General features: G+C 43.1%; 1 protein-coding gene across 1 annotated transcript in view; it reads left to right on the top strand.

Moving 5' to 3' along the window:
* Nucleotides 1-4,761: 4,761 nt before the first annotated feature.
* Nucleotides 4,762-19,541, top strand: part of CLIP1 (CAP-Gly domain containing linker protein 1) — a 113,964-nt gene continuing 99,184 nt past the window's right edge. The window contains exon 1 of the mRNA XM_074972998.1: nucleotides 4,762-4,894. The gene's annotated coding sequence lies outside the window, so the exon portion shown is untranslated. The remainder of the gene's footprint in view (nucleotides 4,895-19,541) is intronic.

The raw sequence follows: 19,541 nt of genomic DNA, 5'->3' as shown, positions 1-19,541 counted from the left end.
ATCTAAATCTGCTTTACACGCCAGCATGTTTTTACACAAGTCCCACTTCTTCCCTCCCTCTTGTTTTGTCATCTGTTCATTGGACTTTATACCACATAACTACACGCACACACTAACTGTGGTCCTGTTACTTGTGTTTGCAAGATTACATAACACAGTATTCAGCTGGATCAGTCAAAAGATGTCCCATGCACAAGTCATGGAGACTACAAGGAGGCAATAAATACAAATGAGAGCCAGAACAGAAGTAAAATGGAAATAAATGCAGCTGTCTTTCTTAATTAGTATCTGTAGTAACTCGATAAAACAATATTTAATGGATAATAAATTTGCACGAGAGCCTTCCTTCACTGAACAGAGTCCTGCTATGTACAGAAGGAGGAAACAATAGGAATCCCAGTAAGTGCACAGGTGAAACTGAAATTTATGAGAAGAGCCAGAAACTGAGTGCAAACTGGGAACAAGCAACTGAAGAAGTGAACAGGAGCATAAAGGCCAAATTTCCTGTGCTACATATTGCAAGCATAGCTTATTTCTCTGCTTGACAGAATATTTTCTCTTGTGTGCCTCTATGCTGCTGCTGCTTGATGAAAGTCCATGGGGACTGAAATCTTCATCTTGCTAGAAAGCCATTCTCTGTGCTCGTTCCTTAGTACAATAAAAGTCAAATTTTGGCATGTGTTCTATACACTGCAACTTCTAGAAGAGAAAATGGGCATTTGCCATAAAGTAACACTATCCTTTATACACTAGAGGAATATTGCACTTTGTTTTTGCATAAGGTCACTTGTAAACTGACTTTGTATTTTATTTATAATAAACATGTGAACAGTTTTATTTATATCATGAGATCCTATAGGATGTTTATCATAAGAGAGCCTCAGTACAAGTAAACTCCACTTGTATGTATATTTGGTACCAACGGTGAGGAAAAACATTAAGCATGCAAAAATAGAAGGATGAACACACACCAATCATGTTTGGATTGATTGTAGAGATAACTGAAAACTTAGCAACTAAGCTTTACTATGAAATATAGCTTGGGTCAGAAGCACTGTTTGTTTATTACATCCCTAGCCATAACCAAGGATGTAAGATCTTAATATCTGTACAACATCTAGCACATTGCAGTCTGTAGATACTACTGTAATATAAATACTAGATATAAGTAGCAACAATAGGGCTTATTTCCTACCTTTTTTGTACACTAAAACCTCTAGGGGGAGAGGGCACATCTTTCACTACATGCTAGAAGGGCAGTGAGGAAATGCACACATTGTAGGAGGGCAGCCAGTTGCAAAATTGAGAATGATAGATATATCTCTCACACACACACACACTACTTTTTATAATTGAAAAATGAATCTAATTAAATTGAGGACTGGATTTCTAAGGAGAGTATGCCCAAAAATGTGTTTTAAAAAATGTTTTCTACTGCTGTTTTGAAAGCTCTAATTGGTTTAGAGGCTGTACAAAGATGAGAAAATGGAAGGAAGAGCAGTGTCACTTTCCCACATTCACTGAAGGAAAAGATCCTCTAGGACTGAAATAGGCTTAATTTATTGACATTTTACTATATGGTTACGATGCCAGAAGTTCTGTTCTAGCTGCATGTCACTGGGATATCCAGTGATTCAATGTTAAGAGTGTAGGAAAAAGTGCACAGAGTGCCTCAGACCATACAGCTAAACTATAGTAGAGCTGCTATTAGAATCTAGGAGTTCCTGGCTTCCAGTCCTGTGTCTAGTCCATATGGCCACTCTTGCCAATGCTTTACAAGTCAAAACAAAGTACATAGCTAAAGACTGGATAGGTCTATCTGCAATGAATGCATATGTAATTCAATCTATTTAAGGTTTGAAAGTGATTAATCCACATTGATACTCGAGTCCATTTCTATGCATCAATCACTTTTAGAAGTTGCCAAATAGTAGCTTTTAATATGTATATTCTATATATAATATAGAATGCTGTGATATGGTTCGAATGATGGCAGGGTGGTCCCTCCTAACTCTCCATTCTGTTCTCCAGCTGTTCCCTTTCCAGGGGTAAATACAATAAAGCTCTTGTTTCCTGTAGGATGGTTGTGCTCTTAATGGAATGAGAGTTCAACAAGAACTACATCTAAAATGATTGCACATTTTGTTATAGTTGGAGGCTTTTTAAACTGTGCTTTACCCAATTCTTGTTTCATGAGCTAGGGATTACCATTTTAGCTTGCTTTCTTTTCCTACAAGTATTAAGCTATTGTCTATAGTTTACTTGTATATATTTCATCATTTCATGCTGTTATACTACTTGCATTTTACTCATTTTGGCTAGTAAAACCTTCAACTAAGGTAACACATCTTCCAATCACTACTTCTCGCTTTATAATTCCTATGCATTAGTACAGTTGTTTTTTTACTTTGTAGAGCTGCAGCATATGCATTTGAATTGTGATTTAAAACATAGAACTACAGCAGTTGTATATAGAATAAGAACTGTTAAATGACTGAACTAGTCTCCCTCTAGCTGCAGGGAAAAGCTACTTACCTGAATCAACAGAAGATTTTTTCATTGACTTCAATGGGAGCAGAAGTAAGCTGCACCACTTACTCTTAATTTTAGATATTAAACTGATTTCTGTTCTTTACATTTTTATAGAGATAGTTTGTGTGTGTTTAAAAGGCCCCTTGAAACATATTCTTAGAACTGTTTTTCATATAGAATGTTAAAATGACTACATAATATTAGTGTACTCTACAACAGCAACTCACATACATTTATCAGGAAAAACAAATGCATGGTACTTACAGAGGCCAAGAGAAATACTTTGGTTCAGTGCTGATATAAACTTCAATCTGAAAAGCACTAGAGCGAGACATGCCATCTTTGATCTAATCTAGATGCTGTACACAGTGGGTTCCAGGTCTATGACTAGGGCTCCTAGGCACTACAGTAATACAAAGAAATTTACACTGCTCTTTACAAAACAGTCTAACACACGGTAGGAGTCTGATTCTGCAGACCTTAGTCTCAGTTATGAGTAGAGCCCTGCAAATCTGCAGCTATCCACAGACACAAATTTTGTAGCCACACAGGGCTCTATTCATATGTGTCAGCAGAAATACTTATATAAATAAAGATTACTCACATCAGTAAGGTTTGCAGGATCAAATCCTTATGTCATAAGCACAGGATGGATCCATGTATGTTTTTTAAATTAAAAAGAATGCATTAGTTAAAGCATTATTTTTATGATAGAAAAATTGTAATATTAGACCTCAACCAAAACTCATTGGGGGAGGGTAGGGGAAATCAAAGTTGTCTGAGGATGGGCATCAGTATTTGGTTCAATAACATTTAACAATTAGAATAAAAGCTAGTACTTAACATTTACGAATTAAAATTCTACCAGACGTTCGTTGCTAAACGCTGATCAGTTTATTTTAAACCAGTTATTTAGAGTCCCTGTTGCCCTCTTTCCCTTTGTGCTTTCACATGCTATACAGAAGGCTGGGCTAATGCCAAGGAATGAGGCAAAAATTAAATACAAATCCCAATTAGGCTTCAGTCAGCAGCTAGCGCAACTGCTTTTTTGTCTCCTTTTTGTTTAGACAGTATCTCTCATAAACCAAATGATCTATGAGACTGCAAACTCAGGTCTGCTTCAGGACTAATACAGCAGAGGTCTAGGACAAATTTGTCTGGAAATTGCACGCCATACAAGAGGTGGTAACTTGGAAGTGAAACAGTCCTTTGTATCAGGCTTAAGAATTTATCTAAAACAGCTGGTGCTGCTGGCATTAACAGGCAAATCTGTTTTTAAGGTTAGAAATAGGATAATGACACGTCCTCATATGGATTACTTCATAAATGTCTTAGAAATTAAAATATTTTGTGTTTCAGGGGATGGGAATGGAAGATAAATTTGTGGGTATTAAGACAAAAGGAAAGGAAGATAAAAGCAGTGACCAGTGAAGCCTCTTAAGATCTAGGCTTATTTGTATTGCCCTGTCTCGTATCCTTTTCTCTCCTTCTATTCCTACTTATTTGCCCGAACTGAAGCGGTCAACAGTTCGGTTAGCCACATTCCCATCCTATTGTCTCTTTCCCCCCCCTTTTTTTGTGGGAACAAAGCCTTTTATGAAGAGAAAGTCCCTGGCGTAGCACTTCGAGTTCTCTAAACTTGCTTTTTCCTATATCTGAAAATTCCTTAGGGGAGCAACAGCCGTGCTGCTGTTGCCATGGTCCTTGGGAGCCCCAGAGCTGTCCGCTCTGCAGTGGGCTGTGACTCAGCCCGGCTGCATGTGTCTTGTCAATTTCAAAGCCGAAGCTGTGGGAGGAACGTGTGATACTGACAAGTCGGGTCCGTGTGCCTGGGAATGACAACAAGCTTCCACTTCACCAGTGAAGGGGGACGATCCATGGGTCTTAAGGGATGGGGCGTTCCCAGCAAGGTCTGACTGAAACTGTCCTTTCCGTGCTGGAAAACCTCCCTTCTACTCTCCCATGCTGTCACTCCTTCCATTGACAGGGACGGGTCTTCGCCTCCTCTAGCAGCAGGAAAGTGGGGGTGGGGGGGAAGTGGAGAGAAATCCCCCACCTGGGCAAGGGCCTTCTGACATTTCCTGCCCCCGGAGGAGAACGCGAAGGACCCCCGAACCCCCCCCCCCCCCGGTGTGTGAGCGAACAAAGGCGGAGAGGGAAGGAATGGGGGGCGGGGAGACAAAGGGAAGGGGGAAGGAAGAACAGGGGAGGGCCCCCTCTGCGGCAGTCTCCGCCTTGAAGTGCCTGAGGCTGGGCCGGGCGCAGACGTCTGTCTACCCCGCCCCCTCCGAGCCGGAGAGGCGCCGTGCCGCCGCCGCCGCCGCAGAGGGGCCGGAGCAGCAGCGAGGAGGAGACAGCCACGGTGAGCGGGGCCCGCTGGGGCCGGGCCCGCGGCAGAGCCGGGGCCGGCAGGAGCTGGTGTGGCTCGCGGGAGGGGGGAGCGGGAGCCGTGGCCGGCGCGCGGGCCTCGGCTGCCCTCCCTGCGGCGGCTTCCCGCCCCCCGGCGGCTCCTCTGGGCTCGGCGCGCGCCCCGCCTGAGGGGGCGGCGGGGACCAGCCTCGGGCCGGGGGTTTGGCCCTGCCCTGCCTAGGGGTGGCTGAGTGAGGGGCGGGGGCGGTGCCCCGGGCCGGGGCGGCGGCGGCGGCAAGAGCCCCTCGGCGGCCTGGTGATTTGCCCCCTCCGCTCTGGCGTTGCCCGGGTGACAGTAGCCGGTTCCGCTGGATCTAGCAAGCGGGCAGCGTGCCCGACTGGCGTGTGCCGTGGCTCCGCCTGACTCGTGTCCAGCGCGGGGGGCCGGGGCCGGGGCCGGGGCCAGGGTTGCGGGGGGGCGGTGCGTTTCCACAGCCCCGCTCGGGCCCAGAGCGCTGCCCGCGCTCCGTGAACTGGGAGGGGCGGCGGCAGCGAGCAGGAATCAACTGGTGTGTGTGGGGTGGGAGCGCTGCGGCCCGCGAGACCAGAGCCGGTCTGGTCTCCCACAAGAAGTGTTACGGGGTCTTTAAAGCCCATGCAGCGCCGAGGGGGGTTTCCACGGTGCCATCTGAAAGGCCCGCGCCTGGGAACCTGTCAGAACTTTGTCTCGGGCTTGGAAGGAGCAGCACTGAGCCTTTTGTGATTCGAATAGATTTATTTTTCTGGGGTGTGGCGGTGCTCTCACATGCCCCTCGTTAGTATTTGCTAGATGTTGATATATGGCTCATCAGTCATCTGATTTATTTTCTTTTAATGTGCCCGGAGTTTCGTGTTTTAAGCTTTGTTCCCCATGTCTCCATTATTTTTGGAAATTGCTGATCTGCAGATGAGAGGCCCACCTGTGCCACCTCGCCAACTAGGGGAACTAGTACCAGAATCAATGATTGTGTTAGAATCAAAAGTGGGTCTAGCAGCTTCTTAGTGGTTGTGGTGTTTTGGAGTTTGTTTGGGTTTTTTGGGGGTTTTTTTTTTTTTTTGGTCTCTTCCTAAAGCAGATAAGGAGAGGAAGCATTGTCTAGTGGTTAAAGCATAGCACAGCACCAGGAGAATTGAGTTCTTTTCCTTTCCTAACTCTGGGCAAGCCACACAAATTGTGCTGTGCCTTAGTTACCCCAGCTGTAAAATGGGGGTGGGAAGATAAGGGCATTCACAAATTGCTCTGAGATTATTGGGTGGGAAGAGTTAAAAAAGTGTGATGTATGTGTTGTATAGGAAGTAATGTTATAAATACCTTTTAGGGCAAGTAAACCCAGAAAGAGAAGGGCCACAGGAGAGGAAATGCAGGGAGAGGACCTTAATGGCTGGTGTTCTGTTGTGTATTTTAGTTAAAGAACTCATGAGTGGTATACAACCTTAGTTTCAACAGAAAAGTTATCAATGCCAGGGAGTAATTTCTTTTTTGTTCCTGATACAACATGAAATGGAATTGCAAGTGAAGTAAAATGGAGAGAAACTGAGCAACATGTTTGGTTTTTTTCTTTAACAACAAGGTATCTTGGTCCGTGTCTACAGTACACAGTTTTGTCGACAAAAGTCAGCTTTCGTCGACAAAACGGAGGCATACGCACAACAGTACTCCTCCCGATGATTTAACTCCCCTGCTATGCTGACAAAAGAAAATCACTTTGCCAAGTGGCATAGAGCTCTTTGTGACATAGTTAGAGCGCCGCAGTGTCAGTGTAGAGAATGCACTTGCTTATGTCACCCTAACTGGCTTCCAGGAGGTGTCCCACAAGGCCCATCATGACCGCTCTGGTCAGCGGTTTGAACTCCACTGCCCTGCAGGTACACAGGCATGTGCCCTTCCCCAGTGTAAAGGCCCAGGAATTTTTGAAGGTCCTCTTCCTGTTTGCTCAGTGTGGACTGTTCACACAGCATCTTCCCAGCTGATCATGCTGGCTTTCCATGACAGACATGTTTCCGCATGGAGTACACTGGAGCTGTTGGATCTGCTGGGTCTGTGGGGAGAGGAGGCTGTGCAGTCGCAGCTTTGCTCAAGCTTTAGGAACTTTTGATATCTACAAGCAGATTGCTCATGGCATGAAGGAGAAGGGACATGCAGCAGTGCTGTGCTAAGATCAAGGAGCTGAGGCAGGCCGACCAGAAGGCAAGGGATGGCAACCATCACTCTGGTGCAGAGCCAAAGACATGCCGCTTCTACGAGGAGCTGTATGGCATTCTTGGCAGTGACCCCACCAACAAGAGCCCTGTGGATATTTCAGGGGGACTGGAGGCTGCGGCCAACAGAGTCATCCATGAGGATGAAGTGGTGGATGAGGAAGTGGAGTTGGAGGAGGATGTGGAACATGCAACAGGGGTATCTGCTGGCGTGGCAAACCAGACTTACTTTTGACTCAGGACTGGCTATACCCCTCTAATCCGCCCAGCTCATGAAGCAGGAGAGACAAGCTCTGGTAAGTGTGCATTTTGCTTTGATACAACACAGTGATAGCTATTGAGATCTCACTTACTTTGTTATACGGAAGAGGAGGGATAAGGGATAGAAATGAACAACAGAGCCTATGCAGCTACCTAGTGGGGGCCTAGCGGAAAAGTTTGTTAATGTACCCAGGATGTTCTGGGAATCTTCCATAGAGATCGCAAGGAAACTTTTGTGTAGGTACTCTACAATCCTTTGCTGAAGGTTCCTTGGCAGAGCTACCTTGTTTCTTCCCCCGCTGTAGGAAACTTTGCTGTGCTAACCAGCAATTATTTCTGCAGGGACCAAAGTGGCAAACAGGAGAGCAGCATACAGACCCGATCTGAAGCTGCATGCATACAGGAGATGCAAGTTACCCTCAGGAGTGAGATATTGAGTTAGATTACCCCAGCCTGTGGAAAAGAGTGCCAGTATTCAGAATACTCCCCCTACCACACATGCAATGACCCTCTTCGCAAACCACCTGGACCCTTTGTCCCATGTTGCCCATTTCCCCCTTCCCGACCCCACCCTCCCCACAGAACTTACCATATTTGGGACTCTCGCTGGGGTGTGTGCTAGCAAAGGGACAGTGAAAAAGAGGTGTATGTGACTTTATGATTCATGGCGTTGAGTGCACTCTCAATACTGTCTCTGTTCATTGTCTCTTTGGTTTATGCAGATGTGCCCTTGAGGACTAACTCCTACACACTGGCAGAGCTCCTCCGTCAGATAAACAGGTGAACCAGAAAGAATAAGGAGGTTACGTTTAGAGAGGTGCTGCTGTCAACAGATGCAGCACATAGCGAAACAAGAGCATGGAGGGAGACGCTTAATGAAAAACTCAGGCTGGATATCCTGGAAAGGAGACATGGGCAGGAGCGGATGATAGATGGACAGGAGTGGATGATAAAGCTACTGGAGGAACAGACAGCGCCCCTTGTAATCCACACCTAGAGCCTGGTTTCATAATGAAAGCTGAAGTTACACACAGCTGTGAGAACGTGAACTGAGAGACTGCTCCTCATTGCCATGTCACCCGTTTGAAAAACAATACATTTTATCCTTTATTTAAAGTCTAGTCTTTGAAACAAAATGAGTCTTTATTTGAGTCATGCACATGGTAGTTGCTGCTAAAATTCAAGCACAGTGGCTATAGGCAGGAACACTTGCTCACTACAATGAAACCTCAGGAAGCAAGCATTACCGGGGTTATTTAAGGTGGTAAGTGAACATTGCCTGACCAAATGCATCCCATAAAGACACACTACTGGTGCTTGTTATCAAAATGCTCCTTCAGAGCCTCACCGATTCTGATAGCCCCCCCGCTGAGCTGCTCTAATTGCCCTGGTATCTGGCTGCTCGAAATCATCAGCCAGATGATCCACCTCAGCGCTCCACCCATGGGGAAACATTTCCCCTTTTGCTTCACAAACGTTATGCAGAGCACAGCAGGCTTCTGTGACCATCGGAATATTTTCCTCATTGAGGTCTAACGTGCCAAAAAGGCAGTGCCAGCAACCTTTAATCTGCCAAAGGCACATTCAGTGGTCATTTGGCACCTGCTGAACCTGTTGTTGAAGTGCTCCTTGCTGCTGTCTAGGTTTCCAGTGTAAGGATTCATGAGCAACAGGAGCAAGGGATTGGCAGGATCTCCCATGGATCACTATGGGCATTTATACATCCCCCATTGGAATGGCAGCATTCAGCTTTCTATACAGTCCAGTGTTCCATAAGATGCATTCATCATGAACTTTCTCTGACCAAGTGGCATTGATGTCAGTAAAACGGCCCCAATGATCCACCAGCATCCTGCAAGACCCTCGAGAAGTAGCCCTTTTGGTTGATGTACTCTGTCGCAAGATGGTCTGGGGCCAAAATTGGGATATGGATATGCGTGCCATCTATCATCCTGCTGCGGCAAGGGAATACCATTGCCGCAAAGTCATCAATTATTTCCCACACATTACCCAGAGTCATAGTCCTTCATAGCAGGATGTGATTAATGCCTTGCACACTTGCATCACTGCAACCCCCACGGTGGACTTTCCAATTTCAAACTGATTCGCGACCGACCGGTAGCAGTCTGGATTTGCCAGCTTCCACACAGCAATCGCCACTTACTCTGAAGGCAGCTCTCATTCTGGTGTCCTTGCATCACAAGGCAGGAGTGAGCTCTGCGCACAGTTCCAGGAAGGTGACCTTGTGCATCTGAAAGTTCTGCACCCACTGCTTGTCATCCCATATGCCTATCGTGATGCGATCCCACCACTCAGTGCTTGTTTCCCGACCGCAGGACCGAGGGTCCACTGTGGCAAGCTGTTCCATGAATGCCAGCACCAGACTTGAATTATTTGTTTCCATGGCAGACAGCAATGCAGGCATCACTGATTCATTCTCTGTTTTGTAGCCCATGAAATACTGCAGGACCATCTGCGTTGTGCTCATAACGCTCATCAGCAGAACGGTCAGCAGCTCAGGATCCATGCTGTCAGGCAGAGATGGCAGGCGCACAGTTTACAGAGGTAGTTAAAAAAATGGCACAAAACAAAATCAGAAGCCCATGGAATGATGGGATGGAAAGAATTGCATCATGGGATGGTGAGCATGCCCCCATGATGCACTGTGATCCATTCCCAGATCTCCCAGCAGCAGAGGGTGGTGAGTTGCACAGTGGGACACCCACAATGCAACACTCTCTGTCAATGCAAGAGCTCAGACTGTGGATGCGCTCTGCAGACACAAAATGTTGTGTGGATGTGCACAACAAATGTAATTAAAACAGCATGTGGTTGTTGATATAACTTAAGTTGACTAAACTCTGTTGTGTAGACAGGGCTTTAGTTTGCACCATGTGTAAGTATTTAGTTACTGGCAAGTCTGTGGTTCTTTGCATACTTAAAATACATGATAGTCATAAAGTGCTAGTGGAAACAGTGTGAGTGGGTTATTAGTCCTTCTGTAGTTTAAAATATCAGCATTACAGTCTATTTTTGTTGCACTTAATACGTAATAAAGGATTTCTTGTATTGCTGGGGCTGCATTAAACTTTAGTATGTGCAATATATTTTCCCCTCTAATATAGAGTTGTAGGTATATATTCTTTTTGAATTGTAGATCACCACTAAGGTCAACCTTGCTGATTGTTGTATGCTTTTATTTGTATGGTTGTAGAGTGTGTGTGTGTGTGTGTGTGTGTGTGTCCCTTATAATTGGAAATTTTTCTGTTCCTGGAGGTGTACTATGTTTGTCTTAGACTGGGTCAATGAGGTGAGATAGGGTGCAGTCAGGGAAAAGTGCAAAGTTCTCTAGTTTTTTAGATGATCAGGTCTTTGGAACTGGAGGCTAAATCCATTTAAACTGAATCAATATAAAATACTGCATTTCATATTAGCAAAGATTAGTTTAAAGTAGTGTTACTGATAATCTCCATTTCTGTAGCACTCGTAGGGTATTCAGTTTAATTGAATGTGGCTAATGCCAATTAACACTTTTTAAAAGTATTGTAGCTGCAACCTTTTTTGTTAAATTTTACATGGCATTCCTGAATAATAATAGAAATTAGAGGTAGAGAAGCTCTCTTAGGTCCGATCTAGTCTATCCCCTTCTCACCCAAGTGCAGGATTCTTCTCTACACTATGCTCTCCAGATTAATTTTGGGTCTTGGTCTTGCAAATGTTCACTACCTTAAGCTCATACATGTAAGTAGTGCCATTGATGTCAATAGGATTACTCATGTATGTAAAGTTAAGTATGCCTTTGGATTGGGTCCTTAAAAACTACTTAAAATGGGGCTTTCAACTCTTCTTTCAGGAGACCATTCCATTGCCCTCAATCTCTTTCTTAAATTTTTCCTGATATTTAGCCTAAATTTTCCCTGGCTTAAAGAGATGCCCACTTAAAAATCGTATATTAAAAACAACTTTATTTATTCATGTTACCAACTGTATATTAAAGATGAAATAATTTATTGATTAAATTTACTTGTCACTAATTATACTGTTTCTTTACTTTTTGCATTTCAGCTTGAAAAGTCAAGTAACTTTCAAATTTAGGCTTTTGCTTCATAGTGTTGCCAGCTCTTGTGATTTTTTTATTTTTATTTTTTTTATCATGAGTTTTGTGATATTTGGTGCTTTTCTTAAAGCCCCATCTCCTGGAGTGAGGTGATTACTTGTGAATCTGTTTTCTTTTTTAAAGAAAAGTACACTACTTCTAGCCCTTATGGTTGTGGAGAAAAGCTTGAAAACATGAACCCTAAAGGCTCAATGACAAGAAGGCAAATAATAATTTTTTATTTTTTAAAAATCATAGGATTTTTAAGTTCATCACATTTTGGGGAATAGAATCATGATTTTTGAACACATAGGGTCAGCAATATTGTGTTCTTAGTGCTATGTTTTGGGTTTCAAATACTACAAAGGAATGTGCTTGTTTAAATACAAAATATAAAAGAAAACAGTTTATAATATATGGAAACGCTTGTACTTGCTTTTTTTTTTTTTTTTTTTTTAAGGGGGAGACCTTGAGTACTTATGTATGTGAAAAAAAACTACAGACTGCCTTCTTTACATTAGCATGTTATATCACATGGTAAAATAGACACCTTTTTTTCCTAGTGCAGATACAACTTTAGGGGGAAGAGTGACTAGCACCACTTCCTGGGAGGCTTGAGTGTTCCTTGGGGATCTCCTATCCATGTTCTGACCTAGCCCAAGTCTACTTAGCATATGATTGATGTTGATTTATGTCAACACTCAGGGTGGCTTGACTTTTCTTCCTTGTAGTTTAATGTCCTTTTCTTTGTTCCCTTAGTTATGTCAAGGTTTTTCTTGGGATTGATTGAGAATACTTCACCTTAGATCTTTGTCAAGAAAAAACTCACGTCATCTGTCTCCCCAGTATAATTTTTTCAAATCCCACTTTCTTCATCTGTCTATAAGATTCAGGTCAAATGTTAACTCAGGCCATGTCTACGCTACCCGCCGGATTGGCGGGTAGTGATCAATCTATCGGGGATCGATTTATCGCATCTGGTGTAGACGTGATAAATTGATCTCCGATCGCTCTGCCGTCGACTCTGGAACTCCACCACAGTGAGAGGCGGAAACGGAGTCGACGGGGAAGTGGTGGCTGTCGATGCCGCGCTGTGAGGACGCGAAGTAAGTGATTCTAAGTCGATCTAAGATATGTCGACTTCAGCTATGCTATTCTCATAGCTGAAGTTGCATATCTTAGATTGATTCTCCCCCCCCCCCCCCCCACCCTCGGTGTAGACCAGGCCTCAGTACCCTAAATGCAAGCTTTTGGATGTATGAATTAATGCAGTGGTTTTCAAACTGGGGTACATGAGCTTTCGTCAGGGGTGGATGTGAGAAAAATCCTGTAGTGGCGGACATCGCTCTCTATTTAATAAGACTTGGCAATCAATCATAGGTATATTATGACCCTATCTCAGATGGAGGAATGCAGTAGACTACATTATTTGGAAAGGTGCATGGAGCCTAATAGTTTGAAAACCACTGAATTAATGCAACCTTTGTTTAGGGTTTTGACATGTCTTTAGGGTCTCTGTATTGCTGACATGTAGAAAAGAGTTGGGCTCCTCACTGGTTATTTCATTGGGTATGTTAGCATGTCTAGAAATGTCTCCATTGGATGCAGTTTTGTTGTTTTATATTTTACATGTTTATAGTGCATTGGTGGCAAAGTTTGCAGACGATACTAAACTGCTCAAGATAGTTAAGATCAAAGCAGACTGTGAAGAACTTCAAAAAGATCTCACAAAAACTAAGTAATTGGGCAACAAAATGAAATTTAATGTGGATAAATGTAAAGTAATGCACATTGGAAAAAATAACCCCAACTACACATACAATATGATGGGGGCTAATTTAGCTACAACTAATCAGGAGAAAGATCTTGAAGTCATCGTGGATAGTTCTCTGAAGATCGTCCACGCAGTGTGCAGCAGCAGTCAAAAAAGCAAACGGGATGTTAGGAATCATTAAAAACGGGATAGAGAATAAGATGGAGAATATCTTATTGCCCTTATATAAATCCATGGTACTCCCACATCTTGAATACTGCATACAGATGTGGTCTCCTCATCTCAAAAAAGATATACTGGCATTAGAAAAGGTTCAGAAAAGGGCAACTAAAATGATTAGGGGTTTGGAACGGGTCCCATATGAGGAGAGATTAGAGGCTAGGACTTTTCAGCTTGGAAAAGAGGAGACTAAGGGGGGGATATGATCGAGGTATATAAAATCATGAGTGGTGTGGAGAAAGCGAATAAGGAAAAGTTATTAACTTGTTCCAATAATATAAGAACTAGGGGCCACCAAATGAAATTAATGGGTAGCAGGTTTAAAAGAAATAAAAGGAAGTTCTTCTTCAGTCCACGCATAGTCAACCCATGGAACTCCTTGCCTGAGGAGGTTGTGAAAGCTAGGAGTATAACAGGGTTTAAAAGAGAACTGGATAAATTCATGGAGGTTAAGACCATTAATGGCTATTAGCCCAGGATGGGTAAGGAATGGTGTCCCTAGCCTCTGTTTGTCAGAAGGTGGAGATGGATGGCGGGACAGAGATCACTAGATCATTACCTGTTAGGTTCACTCCCTCTGGGGAACCTGGCATTGGCCACTGTCGGTAGACAGGATACTGGGCTGGATGGACCTTTGGTCTGCCCCAGTATGGCCATTCTTATGTTCTTATGTTGGTGATGATCTCAGCTGCCCTGAGCTAGGTGGAGTAACTGAGGCACCACTCCTCTCTTTTTGATCAACAGTATCAGAACCAGCCCTGCAGGTCACGTAGAGCCTGCATTCTGAAGTAGATCTTGACTTGGGCGTCTTGATGTAAGAGGGAGAGGTAAGGGAGGAAAATAGTGGAATGTGAGTGTATCACATTTCTTCTCTCATCCTTCCCCCTGCTGCCAACCTGTCGCACCTTGATTAGTAGCTTAAAATTATAATTAACTTTATTCCTTGCTCTGTACTCTGAGCAATTCCTCACGTGTTCTGGGCTCTTCCAAAATGACTGCTGGGGAATAGAAAATTGGAAACAGAAATTACAGATTTTTAAGGACTCTAAGTGTTAGAAGATGGAAGGAAAAATTCTCTAGATAACCAGTTTTACTCTATAGTGATTGGAGGATAGGTGCCGTTTGTGGAAGCATGAAGAGTTATTTGGGGGACTTTATTTGAGAAATGTTAACTTTCACCTTTGTTTCTAACACACAGAACTTCTCAGCAGCCAGAAAGTATTCTATTAAAATCTAATATTGACTATGGAGAGGACTAGCAATTCTTAAATAGATGGATCTGCAGTCTCTTTGGGTTACTACTGTCTTGCCAACAGCCTTTCAAGGCATGTGGTTCTCCCCATAGCACTTGTCATAGTTACTGGGCTAAATGCACCTCTGACTCCTCCTAGTCTTAGACCATCACCTCTCTTGGTGATCACATGATCCTCACACTGGACCTTTGGTGGTTGTCTCCTGTGTATCAGTCGTGACCACCTGTACAGGTCTAATCTGTGTTCAGCAGCTGCAAGTCTGTTCCCTCCTGGGACAATGACCGTGGTAACTTAGTGACCAAACAACCTCCTTAAAGCGAAGTATTTCTTTATTTTAAATAAAAGAATTTGGGCATGTACACACTACCACTTATGTTGGTATGAGTAAGCCACCCCCCTGAGTGAAGCCACCCTCCTGAGTGTCGTTGTGGACAGCACTTCTCCCATCTTGCGGAGGGGGTTTTATTTTGCTGATGGGAGAGCTTTTCCTGTTGGCATAGAGCATCTTCACCAGACATGCTACGGCTGCACAACAGTGCAGCTCTGCCACTGTAGCACTCCTAGTGTAGACTAGCTCTTTAAGCGAAAACAGGCCTGCCTCTGGGGTCTGGCAGGCATAATCCATTCCCTTACCTCACAAAACACTTACCCCTTTGTTCCAGAGAGAGCTTCCCATTCCTCAAGCCGGTCAGTCCTTTTGATCTCCAAGTCCCTAGCCTAGCAAAACAAACAGTAGATCTTAACTGGGGACAGGATCGGTAAGATCTTCCAAGCTGGTAATGTCCTCCATTGTCCTGTAGTTCCCTCCCTCCCTCAAAAAAAAGTGTTTGGAGGTTGCTTATCTTGGATCCCTTCTGCTGCTTCCTGAATGTTTTTCCAATAGCCTCCATTGAGTTCAAGCATTATAGGTATGTGATAAACATTCCATTATACCATTGTAAGTTCTATCTGTATCAATAACTAGGTTACATATCAGTATTCCTAGATTGTGAAGCAGCTGTGATGTAGTAATCACAGAAAGGTGAGAGCTAGAAAGGGATTGCTGATTTTTAGTGGACAATTCTGAATGGCGTGAATTGTTCTAACTGCTCCCTCCACCCCCAGAACCATCTAAGTCTATCAAAATGAATGTTTACTCTGGAAAGTGGCCTCCTTGCTTCAGCTACTTCACTTACAATTACATCAGTTAAAAGCCTGGGGTGCTGGATGTCCTTGTTTATATGCATTCCATTTTTGAGAAAAACGGGAGATGGTGGTATTATTACCACATCCTACCTTCTGTGCCTTGACTACTTTCACTCCCAAACTTTCATCAGAACGGTACATTTTTAACAGTTTAGATGCTGTGCTCAAACTGATGTACACTAAAATTTCAGTCTCCATCACAAGCTGCATTTATTTAGCAAGGGGTGTGTGTGTGTGTGTATATAAAATATATATATATATATATATATATATATAAAAAAAATTTCAGTGTCAGGTGAAAACCAGCCACTGTAGGTAAACAGATGACCTGTTTGAATCTACACACATTTTAAAAGTAGGGCTACAGCAAATCCTTGTCTTTTAGGGGATCTGTAGAATCAAAACTTCCACACTGTTCACCTTTCCCACGAGTGTTAAGAGATTTCAGGATGCAGCTAACTAAGGGTGGAAGTCGATTGTTTTGTAAGGTAATGGGACCAAAGATCTCCCAGTGGCCAGTCGTATCGCTTCCTTTTGGTCTCTTGTCAGCATTCTGCTCATTAAATTAATATTTTTCCCAGCAGGACTTAATCTCCTTATGTTGAAAGGAAATTGGTTTTGTAACTCCACCTAGTTACAGGTAGAAGGAGGGAGCCTTTTCATCACGCAGGACCTAGATGCAAGGCTGTTGAGATTCCTCCTTTGGTTCCCGTTGAAAAATTCAGAAGGAAAAAGTAGATGTTAAGGAACGGCTGATTAAAAGGGGTAAGACGGTGAAAAGTTCTTCTCCTTCCCAATCCTAGAGCCTCAGACAGGACAGACTGATGTATGCTTAAGACAATGGACTCTCTAATCTTTCAATAAATTACAGAAGTTGTAGATTTTATAATGTATGTATGACTTTAAATAACAGAATATACACTAACAACTTGAATCAGGGTATTACACCTTAACATTGTTCATTCTGCAAATTTTGGCTTTTTATCAGCTATTTCCCTCTGTTAATTAAAGGTGGCGAAATCTAGCAATTGTTTTGAAATGGCAGCATAGCTTTACAAAGAATTACTCATGATGCCCTGAGCCAAAAGTCTATAACAATTCAGAATGGCCTCTTATTTATCTTTCTAATACTTGACTATAGAAAGTGAAGTGCATAATTCTTCATGGTTCTCTGGTGCATTCCATCCAGGGATCTCAGAGCACTTCAGAAATCTGAATTAAGCAGGTAGATAAGTAACCATCCCTCTTTTACAGATGGGTAAACTGAGGTACAGAGGTGAGGTGACAGTCCTGTGGGAAGTCTGTGGCAGAGCCAGGATCTTTACATAGAATTTAAGCCTTTCTGGGATGCTGGGATAGATAATTAATGTCTGTAAAGTGGTTTGAGATCTCAGGCCTTCAACTGCATCATCCATGCAAAGCGTCTCCTGGTGCCTTTACTGTGCCTTAGCCTATACTTCCTCCCTACAAGCCTTTACTTCCTCCCACAAAAAAACCCCCAAACGAATCCTTGTTGTTTACCCAGTTTTAAATGAGATGCTGTACTACGCAGGGTGAAGAGAAAAGAATACAAAAAAGGGGTACAGGATGATCAAGAGGTCTCATTAATATGTTTCAAGTTTACAAACTCAATGAGCAGTAAAGAAAAGAGCTAAAGATTAAATATAGAGACAATATGCATAATTTGTAATATTTTGTTAATATTATATGTGACTGAGAGGTGTAGAATCTATTAAACTATCTCAGATATGAAAATCTATGTAGATTGTTTGTTAGTTAATAAGTAACGTACTGTTTGTTCACGACCTTGGAGCTGGTCAGACCAAAATTGTGGTGCTTTTATATTAGTTCCAAGGAAGATGGGCTTGGTTTTATTCTCTGTAAATCCCTGACAACTGTGTAATACTGGCAAAGGACACAGTAGAACTGGTGAACAAATTGCAGCAATTGCAAACACTTTCACATGATATCGGGTTGGAAGTGAACATGTCGAAGACAATGCAGAATGAGCATTGTGCAGCAGGAATCATCACTCTAAATGGGAAAGTAATCAAGGAGGTTGACAAATATATTTACCTGGGTCAGCAGCTGAACAGAGACTACTCATTCGAAGGGGAATGCAGTAGGAGGAGAAAGGTGGGGTAGGCAAGTTTCAGCAAAAGAAAGACATCTCTAACAGATGATCAACTGCCCATGAAGAAAAGGAAAAAACTGTTTAACTCTATTATTCTACCAGCAATGATATATGGACTGGAAAGCTAAAGTGGAGGAAGAAAAATTTGCTGTCGCCCAGAGAGCAATGGAAAGGCAAATGTGTAAGATATCACTTCATGATCACATACTGAATGAGGAGATCAGAAGGCATACAGAGGTGACCGATGTAGTGCAGGCGATGTACGACACAAAGCGGAGGTGGGCGGGTCCTGTAGTCCGCAGGCAAGACAATAGGTGGACAACCCGCATCAATGACTCGATCCCCAGAGACCACAAGCAACCGCTGGGCCGACCAGAAATGCGCTGGGCTGATCCCATGACAAAATTCTTTGGCCAGAAATGGAAAGAACGTGCTTGCAATAAAACGGAATGCTGTGGCATCGACTTGTGTTCTTGGAGGGATGGACAAGGACAAGCCAGGCAAAGATAAATTTCACAAAGGTGAAATTTTATATCTGTTTAAACAAGAGATTCTCAGCTCTAGGCTCTGGAGCCTCAAAAAGCATGTGGCGGGCTTGCCGACAGCACTCAGGGTGTATATGAGTCTGATCAGCACTATCTTCGTTCTCTGTCTCTGGTGAGACTGTAGGGGGAACGTTTAGAAAATGGGACTACTATTGCTTTGAGCTGTCCTTCATGATACCAAGGAGGAGAGGTGGGTGCGGGGGGAAGCAACATTACTTCCCCTTCACCTTTCAGAATCCAGGAAGACCATAACAGGTGAGAGAGAGAGAGAGCCCCTTCCCTCTTAGTTCCTGAGAAGTAGGGAGATATAAGACTCCCTCAGTTACAGAGAACCAACAAATATTCACGGTGCAGTATCCTAATGTGCTTTGTGATAACGTGGGATGAGTCGTGACAAAGCAACATGTTGTGACTGTTGTGTGTGTCTACAACTCTATTTGGTGAAGTGGCTCTTTAAGGTTGATTAACAGATCAAAACCAGTGCCCAGTGGACATAACTTGAAGATTTTCCGTGTCTCGTCTAGTAATCACATAAATGTATAATAATACAATGTATAGCTTTAAACCTTGGTGAGCATAATCCTTGAGTAGCATTATCATGGTCACCCTAACTGGTTATATTATCTGTCAAGGTGTGCTGTGTAGGTGGAGAAATATCTTTTAAGGAGAAACTTCTTAATAGTGAGAATCTTTTGGTTTATATTTTTTAGACAATTTTGAAATACAATTCACCACAATGTAGTCTGTGCATTTACTAAAAATCTTATGCAGTAAATGAGTTTCTTGCAATGGTCCAAATAGGTTTCCAGTCTTCTGAAGGCAGGTCAGAAGTGCAAAAGATGGAAACAAATTTCATTCAATTTAAATAGAGATAACTATTAAAATATCAGATGTGCACACATCCAGGAATATGTCCCTAAAGAAAGAATATAAAGAATATATCTTATAAAATATA

This window comes from Natator depressus, chromosome 15 (genome assembly GCF_965152275.1).
Source record: "Natator depressus isolate rNatDep1 chromosome 15, rNatDep2.hap1, whole genome shotgun sequence".
Taxonomy (NCBI): Eukaryota; Metazoa; Chordata; order Testudines; family Cheloniidae; genus Natator; species Natator depressus.
This window is presented reverse-complemented; position numbering and strand designations above follow the sequence as displayed.